General features: G+C 39.3%; 1 pseudogene; it reads right to left on the bottom strand.

Annotated features, from left to right (window-relative positions):
• Positions 1–4,284: 4,284 nt before the first annotated feature.
• On the bottom strand, positions 4,285–15,011 carry LOC137888523 (myosin heavy chain, fast skeletal muscle-like; annotated as a pseudogene).
• Between the last annotated feature and the right edge of the window lie 3,421 nt (positions 15,012–18,432).

Raw genomic sequence — 18,432 nt, 5'->3', positions numbered from 1 at the left:
AAACAAATGTCTTCAAGTCATTTGACTGAACAAAACAGAATTACCAAGTTAATTTATATGATCAACATATTTCTTTCAAATTGGTTTCACCCTTGCTAATTAGAAATAGTTTCCCATACTGAGTTGATAGTGATTAGATTAACACTAACCTGTTTTTTTGACAAAAATGGATGACTTTGCAACTGAATGAAATGTTTCACATATCATACATACAAATTAGTACAATGAAAGATGTTCATACCTGACCCACTCTATATGAAAATGCTGGTATATATTCCACAATCCTGTTGGGAACATATATATTTTCAGTTATTAATGCAGGTTTGTAAAGATTTGTTAAACAAAAAGCATTTTCTCAAATTTTGAATACATTCTCTAGAACATGTAGAACATATGCTTACCACAAGCTGAAGTCTCCAAGAGTCTTCTACCACCACACTGCTCTGTGTTGGTGGACCCCTTATATTGAACCTGGCTTGCTTACGCAGCATTGGTTAAATATGGACACATGCCAAATGTGGAGTGTGCTACAGACATCAATTGAAGCAGGTGTTGCTAGGGTAAACGTCTAGTGTTTTGGATTTCAGCCAGTGAGGCCAGTCATACATATCATTTCAATCAATAAGAGAAATGAGAGGGGTACATATGGAGCAGTTTTTTTAAATTAGATTTACATTTAAATTTACATTTTTATATCAGGCATTTCTAAATTGACCCTGACCATGTCCCATTGATTAACTCTGTATCACCACAGAATACGTTTCAGTCCAAATTTCAGTTGTCTGTCTGATGCACAGATTATGGAACAGATATGCTTACATTTTAATCCATACGGATATCTACAAAAGTCGCGTAGCATCTTGTATTTCACTTGTGCTTTACGTGTGTAACTATAACCCTGAAGATCTTTATAGGCTTCGAACGTAAATTCTTTAACTTCAAAGTGTTACTTTTTTAGTTGCAACATAGCCCAAGTACACGTTCATCATTATTATTCATCCCTGTTGAAGTAACTCCATCAAAATGTGATTCTCATACTTAAGAAGTGTATTTCGCAACATTGTTTTCCAGATCCGTCTTAGGAGCTGTAGGATAAACATTGGTGTTCCTCAGCTGTTCCCATATTTAGCCAGAATTATCATTTCCCATCTGCCAAAATTTACAGAGACAGGATAACCCTATTTGTGTAGTCGATAATAGAGGACAATATCTTGCATTCTAAACTTATTTCATTAGAGAGATGATAAGGATGGGGAACAAAATTAGGACAGCAACTATTGTATGTGCAAACATGAGCAACACATTCAATTATGTTTTAGTTCTACCCCACAGAGTGATGGTCACCCATTATATGACATCTTTTTTTTTCATAATACTGGGCCAACTAGTGATTTGTTTTGCTGAAATAGTTGTGCTCTAAGTAGTAAATTAAAGCATATAGTAGTAACTGGTGTGAAACAAATGACAACATCGTTACACACTAATCAAAAATAATCCGCACATGTAGCAGTGGATTATGCTGCAGGAATGCTTTGAGACATTGAGACCTGTGGACGTTTTGATATATTTAGACATGTTTTTTTACTGTTACTCAGGGCCACCATTGGATTCCATTGCAGCTGCCATGAATCTAAATTGACTACAGCTGTCATTGTCCTAAGCAAATGAGTGAGATTTAAATTGTTCAACCCTACAGTTGGTGAGTGTAATGTGGGGGAGGGAAGTAACACAGGGCTGCGATGCCAGGAGAGCCCAGAATGTTTGGATATTGGGAGAATATTATTCTGTGTCTTCTTATTTTGAGAAATGCAGATTTTTTTGTGTGAAGTTTTTTTTTTCATATTGCTCTGATATAAATTTGAATTTGTTGCTCAGGGGAAACAATGTAGTGAAAATTACAGTCATCTCCTGTTAGACCATTAAATTATTAAAACAGTCCTTGTGCCAGAATGGGCTTTTCATTTGCCTTCTTTCCCTGTTCAAGTAAAATTTCAAGAAGTCGGTACATGTAGGCGAGGATTTGTCAACCTTTTCATTTAATCCCATTTTTAGGTCCCATAATTGTCATAACTCTAGTGGTTCCAGATCTGTCAAGCTGTGAGCTGAGCACATCATTTAATCCTCAAGAGCATTATAGGGAGCTCTTGCTGCTCCCACATCATGTTCTAATAGGCCTCCCCCCTCAGCTAACTACCAGATTTTTCAGCCTGGCAATGTTTTTCATCAGTTTTTGATATTACGGTACATGAATTTGCATGTTTTAATGTTTTGAGTGTTTTCCGGTTTGATTTATTTTGTGTGTCGAATATCTATGTAAACAAACAAATTTTAATTTATGAATGTACTTCTTGCCACTCTTCGCAGCCTCATCCAGGCAGTGCTGCAGTTCCTCAGCAAAAACTTCCAGGTTGTGATGATTCACTTTAATCATCACATGACTGATGGGAATATATCATTTGATTTGTGAATTAGTCAAGGAATGTTTGCATGCACTCACTAGCATCATCAGCTGCTCAAACACTTCACAACCTCTCTCTGTCTATTTCAGAGGGTCCCTTAGATCCTCAATTTCTGCCACCTGTTGACTGACTCTACTCATAGTGGGGGGTTACTTATGTGTGTTAATTCCATTTTCATGCTAAGGTGATGTGATTGATCTGTACTTTCATCCTGTGTGGAATTAGTTAATATTTGTTGTGCATACCTAACCTAAGTTTTTGTAGGTAAAATAGTAAATAATGAATATCAGCATGTTGAATTATTATAACATATTGCTCTATTACATCATGTTGTATAACAGTACTGTATATTTGGACTACTGTGGTCTAAAGCATAGATCATTTCACCACAAACATGAGCTTTATAGGTCTTCTACCACACTCACAGAGTGGAAATGGAATCCTTGTGTTGAACCTCTTTTGCTTACAAAGCAGAAGTTAAATGTGGGACACATGCCAAATATGGTAAGTTTCACAGCTGTTGCTTACGTGAGTGACACTTGTCGCTGGTACATACATCTCATGTTTCAGGTTTCCGTCAGTCAAGGCACATCCTCAATTTGTGATAATCCCCACTTAAAATAAACAACTTTAATTTTAGGATAAACATGTATTCTAATCTATCTCACAGGTTGTTTGATTTGTTTGATTCAAAAATACTAAATGGAGAAAAAAGCTTCAAAATTAAATCATTTCAGCAATACTGTTTATATAAATAGTTTCACAAGAAATAAATACTGGAAAATAGCTACTATTTTTGTTTTGTGTAACAGATATGTCTGTGCTTTTCACACTCATATGTCAAGCTATTAACACTTCTACTGACTCTGCAGATATAACTTCAAGTCCATTTTTGGCTCCTTGCAGTGCATATTGAATGTCAACCTCGTTCCAGTTGTTGAGCAATATAATTTTTAAATGTCACAGGCAATAGTATTGAACTTGCAGTGTGAAAAACACTCTAAATTGTCACCAATTGGTCTTGTATTTTGCAATCTTAAAAAACTTATTAAGAATGATTTAAATTCCAAATTAAATTTTCTTTGAAAATAAGGTGTCCCCAAGTCACTCTCATCACACTTCCAACCAATTTATAATTATCTTTGAATATATTTTTAAATGTATGTGCATGCACACAGTGTTTTTGAGGAGGGTCTGGTTCATATATATATATATATATATTTGATATATAGTGACTTGATTTTGTGAACAAGTGTGGGTGACTGCTCTCTGATCAGAGCCAAATATGAGTATGCAAGATTTATCAGGCTGTCTCAGTACTTCCTGTGACTTCCAAAAATAGCCCGCAAGTGATAGCCCGTCTTAGATTATGCAATCAATGTATCTATTACTGTGCCTGTTTTCCCGGTTAGGGTTAAAGTGACTTAAGTGACACTTTTGTTTGTTTCCTTGTCAGCTGCCTGTACCACCTTCACCTCAAATATTAAGGACGTTTTTAGGTCACTGGTTGGCTAAAAACTTTCTAAGTTACAATTGTTACAATGATCCCATCCCATGTTGTATAAAATATGAACAGTTTATTTTATTTTTCACCAACAAAATTAGTTGGCGTTAATTAACGACTGTAAAAGTCTTGATTACCCTTAAAGCTTTTTTTTTTTGGAACATTTTCATGTCCTAAAAAAAAAATTCAAATCTCACATCAACTTCCTTTCATTGGAAACAAAGTGATACAAGTATTACAGACAGAATTTCAGATCAACAGCTTAAGCTTTATTGTTTCAGCAAGAATTATATCATATTTTATGATTCAACACAATGTGCTTTACTCAGCTGCTTCTTTTCCCTGTAAAAAACAAATAAATGGTTTGTGTGAGTTTTAATAAACTTAAAGGGACAAAAATTTGGATAAATTTATTTTATAGTATTTGAACTTAATGCTTTGTAAGGTCAATAAAATACTGTAAAGAATCTGTTCTAACATATTGACAGATATATCAAAGAGTGATGATTAACATTTTGGTTATTTTTCACTAAACTGCCATATAGTTACCTTGCCAGAGTCACGGCCCTTTGCTCTCAGCTTGTTGACCTGGGACTCTGCAATGTCAGCACGCTCCTCAGCCTCCTCCAGCTCATGCTGGACCTTCCTGCACTTGGACAGATGGACATTGGCCTGCTCCTCCTGGAATACAAGAAAAATACAGCATACATAGAAAAAGGTATATAAATGTTTAAAAAGGTCAAATGTCTAGTGTACATGAAAGAATTATGACATAATATTATGTTTGCATTGTTTAAAATAAATGTTTTGTCCTTACCGCTTCCTCAGACTGCCTCTTGTAGGCCTTCACCTTGAGTTGCAACTTGTCAACCAGATCCTGCAACCTGGAGACATTTTTCTTGTCCTCTTCAGTCTGTAATAAACGATATAGATGTGAAAGTTAAAATGTTTTTAATGATAAGTATATTGGATCATTTTGTCTTGTACATTTTAACTATCAAAGTGACTGTACCTGATAGGTGAGCTCCTTTACTCTCCTCTCATATTTGCGGACACCCTTAACAGCATCTGCTCCACGTCTCTGCTCACCCTCAACCTCTGACTCCAGCTCACGCACCTTCAAAACACAAGAAAATAAGTAAGTTTCCATATTGTTTCAATGTCTTGCTTCAGCTTTGTACATCTTAACATGATTTTCTTACCCTAGACTCAAGTTTTTGGAGCTGCTTCTTGCCACCCTTCATGGCCAGGTTCTCAGCCTCATCCAGGCGGTGCTGCAGGTCCTTGACAGCGACCTCCAGGTTCTTCTTCATCCTCTCCAGGTGAGCACTAGTGTCCTGCTCCTTCTTCAGCTCTTCAGCCATCATAGCAGCCTAGAGGAGACAGCATAGCATGTTATTTAGCAATATCTTTAAAAAACACATTGGAGTTAAGGTAAGAACAAATGAAGATTAAACCTACATCAGTGATGGCCTTCTTGGCCTTCTCCTCTGCATTCCTTGCTTCCTGAACAGTGTCATCCACTTCACCCTGGACCTGGACCAGATCAGTCTCAAGCTTCTTCTTGGTGTTCAGAAGGCTTGTGTTCTAAAAGATAAAATTATTTTCTCAGTTAAATCATCACATGCCTGATTTTTACATTACAGTAAATCTCATTATTGAATTTTTGAAGAAATGAAAGGAGTTTGTTCACCTGAGAGTGCAGAAGTCCAACACGCTCACTGGCGTCCACCAGCTCCTGTTCTGCGATTTTGCGGCTTCTCTCTGTCTGCTCCAGAGCAGCTCTAAGTTCCTCAATTTCAGCTACCATGAGACCATTCCTGCGATCCACCATGGCAGCTTGTTCCTTGAGGTCTTCCTGGGCTCTAAGAGCATCATCAAGGTGCAGTTGTGCATCCTAGTGAAAAAATATCATGAAAATATTATGAATGCCAAAATGTCCCTGTACTGACCGTAGACTGTGGAACAACTCTGTGTCTTACAATACCTTAAGCTGTGCCTGCACATTCCTCAGCTGCTTCTGGGACTCAGCAGCCTGGCGATTGGCGTGGCTCAGCTGGACCTCCATCTCATTCAGGTCTCCCTCCATCTTCTTCTTGATCCTCAGGGCATCGTTCCTGCTCCTGACCTCAGCGTCCAGAGTGCTCTGCATTGAGTCAATCACTCTCTGGCTGTTCCTCTTGATCTGCTCCATCTCCTCATCTTTCTCTGCCAGCTTCCTGTCCACCTCACCCTTGATCTGGTTGAGCTCCAGCTGGACACGCAGGATCTTAGACTCTTCGTGTTCCAGAGTTCCCTGATGATATCAAAGAATTAAATATTCATCTCTGCCTTCAACCCTTTTATAGTTTTTTTCTTCGATTTAGAAATTAATTTCAGAAGATCTCTTTTAAAAATCTGTACCTCAGCCTCTTCGAGAGCTGTCTGGATCTCAGACTTCTCTGTCTCCACCTGCTTCTTGGACTTCTCCAGCTCATGGATGCTCTTGCCAGTCTCACCAATCTGTTCAGTCAGATCTGAGATCTCCTCTGCAGATAGATTTGTTTAATATTGTTAAACCTTGAAGTGTAAAATATAAATCCTGTATTCTAACACATGCACATGTGTTGAATACGATGTAACTTTTAAATTATTTAGAACTCACGTTGCAGGTTCTTGTTTTCACGCTTCATGGTCTCCAGCTGATCCAGAGCTTCCTCATAAGAGTTCTTCATCTTGAAAAGCTCAGTGCTGAGAGAACGAGCCTCCTTCTGTGCTCCCTCAAGCTCTGCCTGACCCTCCTCATACTTCTGTTTCCACTCTGCCAACACCTGAATAGCACAATTACTACAGTTCAGTTGGTTATGTAGCACTATAAAGACATCTATGTCATTGTTTGTATGGCTTGGCCACACAAAGTAAACAATGCTACCTTGTCAAAGTTCCTCTGCTTCTTGTCAAGGTTGGCTGCGAGACCGTTGGCCCTCTCCACATCAATCATGAGGTCCTCCACCTCACTCTGGAGCCTCTGTTTGGTTTTCTCAAGAGAAGCACACTTGGAATTCACTGCCTCAATCTGCTCCTCAGCCTCCTGAAGGCGCTGGGCCAGCTTTTTCCTGTTTGAAAAATATAGAATTTGTCGCTCAGTGAAATACAAATCGTTACAAAAACAATGTTTTGATATCTTTGCATGTATGAAATGTTACTCACTTGGATTCCTCAAGCTCCTCAGTGCGCTGAATAGCATCAGTCTCATACTTAGTTCTCCACTGAGCCACCTCACTGTTGGCCTTGGACATTCCACGCTGCAGCTCAGCCTTGGCCTCCTGCTCCTCCTCAAACTGCTCCCTCAGCAGATCACAGTCATGGCGAGCTGATTGCAGTCCATGGGCAAGAGCATTCTTGGCCTGTTTATAAAAATGATTCATGAATTTACAACATTTCTAAATTCCATCTCAGATAATTCAAATGTAGACTTACTTAATGGTTTCTTACCTTAACCTCCTCTTCAATCTGTCTCTTCAGCTCCTCAATCTGCTGTGTGAAGGCCTGTTTCCCTCTGGTCAGCTGGGAGACAAGGGCTTCTTTCTCTTCAATTTGACGGCTGAACTCACCTTGTGTGAAAGATGTCATGATACATTAGTTCATCTTACGTTTCTCAATAACATGCACAACAGATCATTCAATGATAACTTGTAGATACCATTTTCTGTCAGGAGACGTGCTTTCTGTGCACTTGTGTCATTGATCTGACGAACATTTTCCTCATTTTTGGTCTTCAGTTCGCTAAATTGGTCCTCTAGAGTACGACACATCTTTTCAAGATTTCCCTAATGAGTGAAAGAGAGATGAGATCATTGATCAGATTTCATTCATAATATGAAATGCTATATTATCTACATTAATTTAGGTAATAAAATAGCATGTAATGCATTGTGTACCTTTGCTTTAGCCACAGCCTCCATATTGCTGGAGAGGTCATCGATCTCCATCTTGTATTCACTCTTTTCCTTCTCAAGCTTCTGCTTAACACGCTGGAGGTTGTCAATCTGCTCTCCCAGCTCAGCAACGCTGTCAGCCTGCTTCTTGCGAAGAGCAGCAGCAGTGGCTTCATGCTGCAGAGTGGACTCCTCAAGGTCTCGGCGGAGCTTCTGGAACTCAGCCTCACGCTTCTTGTTCATCTCAATCTGAGCAGCAGTGGCACCACCAGCCTCCTCCAGCCTCTCACTGATCTCCTCAAGTTCCCTGGAGAGGTCAGCTCTCTGCTTCTCCACCTTGGCACGAGCAGCACGCTCAGCCTCAATCTCTTCCTCCAGTTCCTCAATGCGGGCCTGTTGAATGTAGGTGTAATTTCTTTCAGTGAACTTTCACTTTTTATGCACACATTAGGAAATGGGTGCAGTAATGTTTTCTGTAACAAAATATGTCACCTGAAGCTCCTTGATCTTCTTCTGAAGCTGAGCACCCATTGACTGCTCATCTTCAATCTTGCTAAGGAGCTGACTGACTTCAAAGTCCTTCCTGTGAGGATTATAGATAAAATACATATAGTTCATGCAGTTGACATTCATTTTCAAAAGAATGGTTGTTGTGCAAATTCAAAAAAGTACATTACTTTTTAATTTTCTCATCAGACTGCTGCTTGTCATTCTCAAGATCCATAATGGATTCCTGGGCCAGTTTCAGATCACCCTCGAGCTTCCTCTTGGCTCTCTCAAGGTCCATACGAAGCTTCTTCTCTTGCTCCAGAGAACCCTCAAGCTGAACAAATATTATTTGTTCAAATTTGAATCATCACGTTCATGAACAGTTTTGCTTCTTCAATCAGAGTGTATTTGTAAACTTACATCATCCACTTGCTGCTCAAGCTTGGTCTTGGCCTTGGTCAGAGTGTTGACTTTGTCTTCCTCAGCCTGCAGGTCATCAAGAGTCTGCTGATGAGCCTCCTGAAGGGCTTTCTTTTCCTTGGTCAACTTAGCAATGCTCTCATCCTGAGAGGCCATCTCCTCGGTCAGGTTCTTGACCTAAGTGTGCAAGAAAGATCTCGTCAATAAGCGCTAATCATCATTTTACTTGATATGATGGTCAGATTATTATTTACAAACCTTGTTCTCAGTGGCATGTTTCTCCTTTTCCACTTTGGCCAAGGTAAGCTCCAGGTCATCAATATCCTTCTTGAGCTCAGAGCATTCATCCTCCAGTTTTCTCTTTTTGGCAGTGAGCTCAGAATTGATTTCCTCTTCATCCTCCAATCTCTCAGTTGTCTCTTTGAGTTTGGCCTCCATCTGAATCTTGCTCTTGATAAGACCTTCACATCTCTCCTCAGCATCTGAGAGATTCTCTCCTTCCTAATCCATTTAATGCAAATATACGTCAGCACACCAACAATGAACAACATGAAAAAGCACAACTATCTGTTGATGTGTACTCACAGATGCTACTTGCAGCTGCAGATCATTTTTCTCCTGCAGAAGGGAAACCATCTTCTCCTCCAGCTCCTTCTTCTTAGCCAGGGCAGTAGCCAAGTCAGTTTTCATCTTATCATAGTTCTCCTTCATGCTTGCCAGCTCCTTCTCAGTTTCAGCAGTCTTCAGCAAAGGCTTGATCTTGTAGTACACCTTCATCCATGGCCAGTGTTTCACATTCATGAATGAGCGGATATTGTACTGGATGGAATAGATGGCTTCCCTGCAGACAAGAAGTAGCTGTTATGGACAGTGTTGTTTGTGATTTTTCATACCATCATTCAGAATGAGCTATTTTCAACATGCCTCCTCTCAGTCATCTTCACAAACTCCTTTCTCATTAGGTAACCACGGCACAAAGCTTGAGTCATGGTGACCAGTGATGACAGTTTTTCATCTCTCATCTCCTCAAGTGTACCCAGCAGACCAGCCTTGAAGAACACCTGAACAAACAAAAAATAAATTAAAGGTAGGATGAACTGAGGAAGTAAATATTTCACATCATCTAAAACTCAGCATGGTCTGTCTGCAACGATCACTTCTGTAATGGTTGATTGAATAAATACAACAATTGCTTCCTTTCTAGACCCAACCTGTGTCGGAAGCATTTTTAACTCACACGTTCATATGCTGTCATTTTTATCGATGCAGCTGTCCCAGAATCGCAGCTAAAATGTGTTAGCTGCTGTCATCTGCTAACAGCTAACAACTAACGAAATGTCCTCCTGCTGACATGAGAAGACACGCTCTGCCTGAGTCCACACTCAATTGAGTTTTTCATTTGCGAAGATGACTGCGGTTTACTGCAGTGAACACATTGTTGTTCCCATGACAACAGGACGCCTTTAGTCTCTAGCCCTGTTTGTATATGATCGTTGCTGTAATGTTTGATTGAAGAGTCCAAACTGAAGCAAATGATCACTTGTGGCCACTACCGGCAGGTTAACAGTAGTGAGGAGTAACCACTGAAATCATGACAGGTCCTTGAGCATACAGTCATAAATTAGCATTAAAAAAACATTAGGCTGATGGGTCCAGCAGAATGCGAGATTAGCCGTTGACAGACAGTCAAAAAGATGCAAGCAACAATCATACTACATACTGGACGAAACAACTTAACCTCTTTAGTAATTAGTCTTTGGTTAAATAAGGAAAGGAAAGTGCTTACCTTGGTGTGTCCAAATTTGAACTCGTCTTGTGGGACATCAATTGACCCAAGCAGCTTCTCTGAAGCCTTCTTGTTGTCAATGAACTGGCCATCAGGGATGACACTGGCATTCAGCACCTTGTACCTTTTAGAAGAGAGTTAATGGTCATTTTGTGACCTTTTTATTTCAATAGTCCACATTAACATTCTATGAAAATATCCATTGATACCTCTGCTTGAAGTCAGCATAGAGAATTCTGCTGGGGAAACCTTTCCTGCAGATTCTGATACCCTCCAGCACACCGTTACACCTGAGCTGGTGGATGACCAGGAAGTTCTCCATCAAACCTGTAAAAAAGACATTTAGTCTTTAAAATTATGTGAACCATACCAAAAAAAGCAAACCACTCCTCAAAGACTCTTGCGATTATGTTCTCTATGTACCTGGAACCTTTGTCTCATTGGGAATCAGGCAGCGCACAAAGTGAGGATGGGTACTCCTCAAGTTAGTCATCAGCTTGCCCAAGTTCTCCTGTAGATCCAAAGTGGTGACTTATCATGGCATGTTACAATTGTGATTTTGAATATAAGCTAAGATACGTTGGCATTGTCAAACCTTACCCTAAACTGTGAAGACACAGTCTGCATAGAACCACCCTTCTTCTTGCCTCCCTTCTTGCTGCCACCAACCTCTGTTGATCATTTTAAGTAGACATGATTTTTAGAACGACATAAAATGTACTTGAACACATGCTAAAGTTCAAAATATACAGTATCTATAACATTAAAATGTGTTTTAGTTTACTGTAGCTACTATCATACCCTCAACGACAGGTGGATACAGAACAGGCAGCAGTTTCACAGAGGATTTCTGGTACAGCTGAATGACAGACTCATTCAGTGGATCCTTGTTCTTGTCCAGCCAGCCACCGATGTTGTAGTCCACGGTACCAGCATAGTGCACCAGGGAGAAGTGGGCCTCAGCCTTGCCTTTGGTGGGCTTTGGCTTCTCAAATGCTTTGTTTTTGCCAAGATGCTGGTCATACAGCTTGTTCTTGAAGGATGTGTCTGTTGCCTTGGGGAACATGCACTCCTCTTCAAGGATGGAGAATATGCCCATGGGCTTGATAAAAGTGGGAAGAAATATGTCATTAAGTGATGCATTAAGTCAAATTAAGGAAAATGAGGCATAGCGTTAGTTCATGCAGGACTCGGAAGTCATACGCCCCCAGCTGTAACCAGCCAATTGAATTATAGCTTCCTATCGGCCACACACCAATCACAACCCACTCTCACTTCAAGGAGGTTTATTTAAATATGACTCCCTCCTTACTGATTCATTCTACACCTACGCTGTTACAGACCGTACTGCTGGCAAAGCTTTGCCTCCTCCACCCCAGCCTCTACTCTTTTTTAGTTCAGAGCTCATCTTTCATGGCAAATGGTTGAAATGTATTTAAAAAATGTACTTCTGGCTCATTCCTGTAAACCCTTAGGGGTTGTTGCTCGTTGCTCCCCGTTTTGGCTTAGTAGCTGCTGGCTAATCCGGGGAGCATTCATAGAGCGGAGCCATCATTGCCAAGTTTAACTGTATTTCCATTTGTTGCAATAAATGGTTAAAATCTATGACGAGAGTGTTCCTTACTGAAATTATATAGAATCACAAAATGAAATGATTACCTTTTCAATCAGCTCGATGCAGGCAGCCAAGTCCATACCAAAGTCAATGAACTCCCAGATAATACCCTCCTTCTTGTACTCCTCTTGCTCCAGGACAAACATGGTGTGGTTGAAGAACTGTTGCAGTTTTTCATTGGTGAAGTTGATGCACAGCTGCTCCAATGTGTTGAACTGCAAGAACACATATAATCATCATAACCTCTTTCTGTTAATAAGAATGATTATGTCATTAAAAGTATTGGCTACTGAATTATTGGAATATAAGCTTACGTCAAAGATTTCAAACCCAGCAATATCCAGGACACCAATGTAGAACTGTCTTGGCTGTTTAGTGTCCAACATCTGGTTGATACGGATGACCATCCACAAGAACATCCTCTCATAGATAGACTTGGCCAGGGCAGGCACTGAGTTATTCACCTGAATGAAAACAACGACGAATATAATTAGTTAACAGTTTTGATAACTGGTATTTCGAAATACCAAAAACATAGTAATACATTCAACACTGATGTTAAATTTCTACATTCTACATAATAGTATTAGAACTATTATAACTAACCTTTTTTTTAAAACCTTAGTAGGATATTGCATATTGATTATTCATGTTTACCTGAGGTACAGTCTGTCCCTTGGTGACATACTCATTTCCGACCTTCACTCTGGGATAGCACAGAGCTTTCAGCATGTCAGCGGAGTTCAGACCCAGCAAGTAAGCAACCTTGTCAGCATCTGAAAATAGTTCAGTGATTTCCATCATGATTTGAACAGAAACCAGTGTGATTAAAAACTCTATTTTATCTTAATACTGTTGTTCCCAAGCTACTCACCCTCTGTGCCATCAGGCTCAGCCTGCTCCTCACGCTGTTTTTGCTTGAACTTCATGCTACCATGGTGGAGCACAGCACCAGTCATCTTGTAGATGCTCATCTTCTCTTCATTTGTGAAGCCCAGGATATCAATAGCATTCTGAATTCAAAACATGTGTCCACACAAAACATAATCACTTAAGAAAATGCACTTTAAAGAGCAGTTTTGGATGTATTGCACAAAACACATTCAATAGTTTGAAGTGAAAATCACTCACATCAGTGGCTTCCAGCTCAACTTTGTCATCAATGCTGGCCACAGTGATCTGACCCATGCTGCACATGGGGAAGTCGTAGGGGTTGGTTGTGATGAGTGCCAAATCTGGTGATCAAATAAGTTTGAAAATGTCAATACTTTAGTTTCATATGAAAACAGTAGGTGAAATGTTGCAACATCTCAATCTGTTTACCAAGCAGCTCAGGTTTGTGGCCGGTCATCATCTGGTAGAAGATGTGGTAGCCTCTTTCATCAGGAAGCTGGAATGTCACTCTAGACTTCTCCAGCAGATCTACAAATATTGTTTATAAGTCACAGCTAGGCCAATTCTCAATTTGAGTCATTTGTATGTACATGGAGTATTATTACTTACATGTCTCAATATCAGCACTAGACAGTTTGCCAGATGTGCCAAAATGGATTCTGATGAATTTACCCTGTTTGGAACAAAGGGATTCTTAATGTTCCTCTGTATGAACAATCAGTAACAAGGCCTCTCACATGTATAGAAATTGTTTCATACTTACAAAACGAGAAGAGTTGTCATTCCTCACAGTTTTGGCATTACCGTAGGCCTCCAGCAGGGGATTGGCTGCAATAATCTGATCCTCCAGTGACCCCTATAATCCAGTATTAGAAGCAATATCAGAAAATGACTTTGGAAAATGTTCCATTGGTAAAGAACCCTGAATTGTAATCATCAGGATCATACCTTTGATGTGTCCCTCTTCGGTCCACCAACTGAGATTGTTGCAAAGTACTGGATGACACGCTTGGTGTTCACAGTCTTCCCAGCACCAGATTCTCCACTAGGTATAAACACAGACTTATAAGAATTTGATCAAGATATTTGACTATCTCAACAAAATCAACAATTGTAAATGAACCAAACTTACGTGATCAAGACAGACTGGTTCTCCCTATCTGTTAAATAAGAAACAAAAGAATTAACTATGTTTCACTGCAACAGAACCCTCATACAGTGATATCATCTACATTGTTGTAGCTTACCAGTAAGCATGAACTGATAAGCGTTGTCAGAGACAGAGAAGATGTGGGGTGGAGCCTCCATACGCTTCTTGCCTCTATAGGCAGATACACATTCAGCATCGTACACTGGGAGCCACTTGTAGGGGTTCACAGTGGCACAGAACAGTCCAGAGTAGGTCTGAAAGTTATCATAGAGATTCAACAGTTAACATTATGTTTCCTAAAAATAAAGTAATTTTCAATAGTTCTCATTCTCTTTAGATAGATTGTCTTACGTAGATCATCCATGCTGCATAACGCTCTTTGAGGTTATACAGCACAGCAGCTTCATTGAGATGGGTCATCATGGCCATGTCCTCAATCTTGTCATACTTGGGAGGATTCATTGGAGTGACATCATCTTCTTTAACTGTCCTCTCCTGAAACATGAAATTTGTCACAATGAGAACTGATCATATTGAATTCCCAGTTGGCTCTGACTTTATGATACCTACCTCCTGAGTGTCCAGGACTTTGACGGTGACTTTGCCAGCGTCTTTCTTGATGATTGTTGCCTTCAAGTACAGCTCCTTGGCATCGGCCACGTAGCAGGCACTCTTGGCATCAAATGGTGCGTTTTGAGCCTCAATTCTCTCCCTCTCTGGCTTACGTAGGTAAATGGCAGCTTTGCCATATAAGGCCATCTCCGCGTCTGTACTCATGGTGGCGGCTTATGTCTGTGAAGCAAGTCAACCAATACCAATGTTTTTTTTTCTGTTCATGTCTTATAACAGTGCTTAAGTGCCTGGTGTTGTACTGAACAGTTAATACAGTCAAACCAAACCAATGTTTTTGCATAATTACTGGCCTTAAGCTTAGTAAAAGCCTTTCAGACCAAAAGGCTGATTGTCTATACTGCAAATGTATTGTTGCTCTGTTCTGTACCTTTAACATCTATTACACGTTTTTTGGTCCAGGGAGAGAGATCCCTCCTCAATTTCTCTTACTGAGGTTTCTTATATTTTTACCCTCTTAAGGGGGTCTGAATTGAGGGTCTAAGGACTTTGTTCTATTTTTCTTTTAAATGGTTTATTTGATGATGGACAGTGCACATTAATAATTTCTGGCGCATTTCTGTAAATGCGCCAGTGTTAGCCAAGAGGCTATTTTTCATCTGTAGTCCCAAGAGGCAGATGTTACATGTCGTATGCTTTACAGATTATAAAGCCCCTTGAGGCAAATTTGTGATCTTGGGTTATATACATAAAATTGACTAGATTTGACTGACCAACTCTAGTAGTTATTGAGTTCCATCTAAATTGGATTCACAACACCTGAGGTCACAGTTTAAACAGACAAATATACATCAATAAAAAAGTAATCAATGGTAAAAGTTGTACATACCGTACTCTTCCCCTTTGTGAAAAAAGTGTTGTATTCCACAAACCTATTGAAAACAGAAGGATTTTTTCAGTGCAGCAAACAACCATAATTAATTGTTAAAATATAACTTACACCTACACATACTATATTATAAAGTCACGTGACCAATATACATTTCCTCTTGTGCTAAAGGAAAGCACGAAGTGAATTGAAAAGGAATACATTTAAATGACACTATATTTCGTAAACTAATTTCTAAAAAGACGAATACATTTAAATGGCACACTGCATAACAGTAGACCACCTCACCACAAGCAGGAACTCCACTGGTCTTCCACCACACTCTCTCAGGCTGTCCTTGGACCCCTTATATTCAGTCTGGTTTGCTTACAAAGCAAAGCTTCAAGCAGGTTGATGTGCCAAATATGGTGAGGATGACAGCTGAGTCTTGAAGCATTTGAAATATTTTGGTGGTACTAAATTTGGGAGAATCCCTACCTTAAGTAAGCAACTTATGATACCTTCTTTTAAAACACACACACACAGCAGATGGAATAGTTAATTAATTAATTTCACATAAATACAACTAAAAATGTTTACATCCAACAGTAAGCTGTGGCGTTATCACTCACATCATAAGGTGTAAACATCATTAAAGTTATTTGATGTTTGCTGATTCATAGAAAATTCTTTAATTAGAGATTATGTTGTGAGATTTTAAATTCATATTAGGAATTTAAGATTTGATTGCTGACAGTCGGACAGCAAATACATGAGAGGTAGTTTACAGTTGACACCAGGTCTTGAATTATTTTGTACTGCTTGTTTGGTTTCTTGCCTTCAAATAAATCTGCATGTGCTGAGGTGAGTAGAGAGGAGAAAATTAGAGAATGATTTAGTTCTGATACCGATTAGGAGCATTTGTTTTGGTACTTGTTTTGACATGACGTGATGGTAAACTTAATTTTCAAAGATAATGGCGTCCTTTATTGACTGAGGAAGCAACTCTTCAAATCAGAATAATATTGTTGATTTTATTGTGCACATTAAAATACCCAGATATGACTTCCAATGTTATCTTTTTTAATAACTAATTAAACAAAAAATAAATTAATAATTGAGTGTAATTATCTAAAATATGATATCTAAAATTGCACATGTATTGTTGTCTTCTAAACAAACTCTTCATGACTTCACAGGAATTTCACTGTTTCTTAAATGTAAATTCCAAGCCTTGTGATGTCTTCTTAGAGGAGATTACGTTTGATTTACAGATTGAGTGTGATTCAGTGATCTAAATGAACCAGTTGCCAGCTAACTTGGGGTGCAATGAGGAACACGTGCTATTTCTCCATGAGCCACATTTGTTAGGGGCCCTCTGTCATACTATATCATGTAATTTGAGAAGTTTTAAATGTTGCTGTTTTAAAGTGAAAGAAGTGGGCATGTCATCAAAGAGTGGGAGGATGCAAGGCTCGCCCTGGATTGGTTGACTGCATATTGATTAAACTTAAACGGTGTTTCGACCAATATGGAATACTGGTTGAAACATTGTTGGAAATACTTTAAGTGTTAAAAGAAAAAAATGTTTCCCTGATGCTGCTTTGAGATTTGCCTTGGATGTCACAATATGTCCTTATTGGTGTACTGATATGGAGCTATGTCAGGCGAGAGAAAAACAAATAACAAATGATAAAGTGAAATATTTAAGTCACATCAAGAATAGTGAAAATGCATCACGCCTCTCTGTGCTATCTCATTGAATAGAATGTTCACTAAATGGTTGCGTGATCAAATCACATTTCTGCCAACTATGCTGCTTTGGGAAAATCAACACATTTGCTCATTGTCAATATAAATAATTATTTGATGTTCAGGTAAGGGTTGGCAGGCAGTCGCAGTGAGCAAGCAGCTGTTTGATGGCTCAAAGCAAAGCCCACCCACTCCAGTGTTTACCTCACTTGGTCAGATGCGATGCTCATGCTATTTAGGCTACTTTGAAAAGAAAGTGGTCAAAGCTTTTCCTATTCATTTATGCTCCCCAAGCATGATGACTATGTGACTGAATTAAGAAATAATTTACTGAAATAATTGTTGCATTTAAAAAAAAACAGGCATAACTGACAAAATGTGTTAATTGATTAATCAATTAATTAATTCAAATCCATGGTGGCTCCTAGTGGAACAAAAGAAATTGGTATCATCTGCTCATTTTGTACAACTGCCTGTGTTGAGAGCAAACCCATGAATCATTCATTTTTGTAATAAATGTGTTGAATTTGTTTTTGTTTTATCACGTTTTTCTTGTAAGCTTACACTTGGTGTGCTGCATCTATAATTACGCCAACTCCATGTAATTAGATAGGTGTCAATATACCGAGAAGGAAGAGAGAGGCTGCGAGGTCAGAGGTTAGGCAGCGTGGTGGAGGTGGGACTTGTGAGGCACAAGGACAAGACAGTTGTTGAATCTTCTGTAAAAGGCCAGTCTGCTAAGGAGTCACCAAAGTGATAGCATGTGTGTAGAAAAGCTTTGACCACTCATGGTATAATCTATTTGTGTCTCAAAAAGCGAGGATAAAAAGGACTGCAGACAGCTTCAAGGATTGAGAGATGATGAGCAGATAGATGGGGCATCTTTTTGCCTCAGAGCCCTTCTGTGAGCATTCGACTTGAATATCCTTTTTTTATGTGGGGCAAATCACATTGTTGACAACTAGTATGTGTTAACACAGGTGGATTAGATTCAAACTGCATAGCTGC

Source organism: Cebidichthys violaceus, unplaced genomic scaffold (assembly GCF_023349555.1).
Source record: "Cebidichthys violaceus isolate CVI_PGR_0920_01 unplaced genomic scaffold, fCebVio1.0.p SCAF_55, whole genome shotgun sequence".
Lineage (NCBI taxonomy): Eukaryota > Metazoa > Chordata > Actinopteri > Perciformes > Stichaeidae > Cebidichthys > Cebidichthys violaceus.
Note: the sequence above shows the minus strand (reverse complement) of the source record. Positions and strands in the feature narration are given on the sequence as shown.